A 1,111-nucleotide genomic window follows, 5' to 3' on the forward strand; every position below is an offset into this window, starting at 1 on the left:
CAGACCAGACCAGCTCTGCCCCTCTGGGACCAGAACCGGGCCTTCACACCAGAACCCAGCCCAGCTGCAGCATGTGGAAGGACAGCAACGGTGAGCTCTTCTTCTTCACTCAGTCCTGCTTTGGTTCCTGTAAAAGTCTGTTCTGCTCAGTTTGGGTCAGATAAACGGTCCGGTCCTGTTCAGACAGAGCAGCAGCAGAACTCCACAAATCTTTGTGAAATTAAATGTCATGGCAGCAGTGAAGCTTCTCATTGAATTGGCTGTTTTAATGAAAGCTCAGGACTGTGGCTTCTTAAACTGCGGCAGCCGAACGGTCTGTTTTCACTGACAGTTTCGTCTGCAGCTGCAGGAACTCCTCTGGCTGCAGCTTTTATCAGAACATCTGCTCCTCTGCTGACAGAAAGCTCCAGGCCTGGGGCCCCTGGCGCCGGCTCGGCCCGCAGCGCCAGCCGCAGGAAGAGGACCAGCTTCTCTAAGGAGCACGTGGAGCTTCTGCGAGCCACCTTCGAGACCGACCCGTACCCGGGTATCAGCCTCAGAGAGAGCCTGTCCCAAACCACCGGACTGCCAGAGTCACGCATCCAGGTACGGTACCCCCATACCACCCAAACTACCTCCATCAGGGTCCAGAGCCAGTTCAATTCAATTCTATTCAGTTTATTTCTTCAGCTCCAAGTCACAACAGAAGTCGTCTCAGGGACTGAACAGAAACTTTCATATACAGAAATAATATGTGAACACTATTTATCTGAGGAGCCCCACAAGGCTGCGTGCTCAGCCCAGTGCTAATACTCTCCTCACTCACGACTGCACAGCTTCTTCACCATCAAGTCTCATTGTTTCATATGCTGATGACATCACATTGTTGGGCTCATCACTGACAACAGTGAGACAGCATACAGAACTGAAGTACAACAACTGGTATCATGGTGTCACAACCACCACCTGGTTCTTAACATTAAAACAACAAGGAAATAATTGTAGATTTTCACAAACAAAACAAAAACATCCACTCTCCACTCTACATCAGACACAAAGTGGTTGAGAGGTCACAGCATTCAAACTTCTGGTCGCAACAGTGACAGAGAACCTGACCTGGGGTACTAACATC

The sequence above is a fragment of the Nematolebias whitei genome, chromosome 1, assembly GCF_014905685.2.
Source record: "Nematolebias whitei isolate Nwh7 chromosome 1, NemWhi1, whole genome shotgun sequence".
NCBI lineage: Eukaryota > Metazoa > Chordata > Actinopteri > Cyprinodontiformes > Rivulidae > Nematolebias > Nematolebias whitei.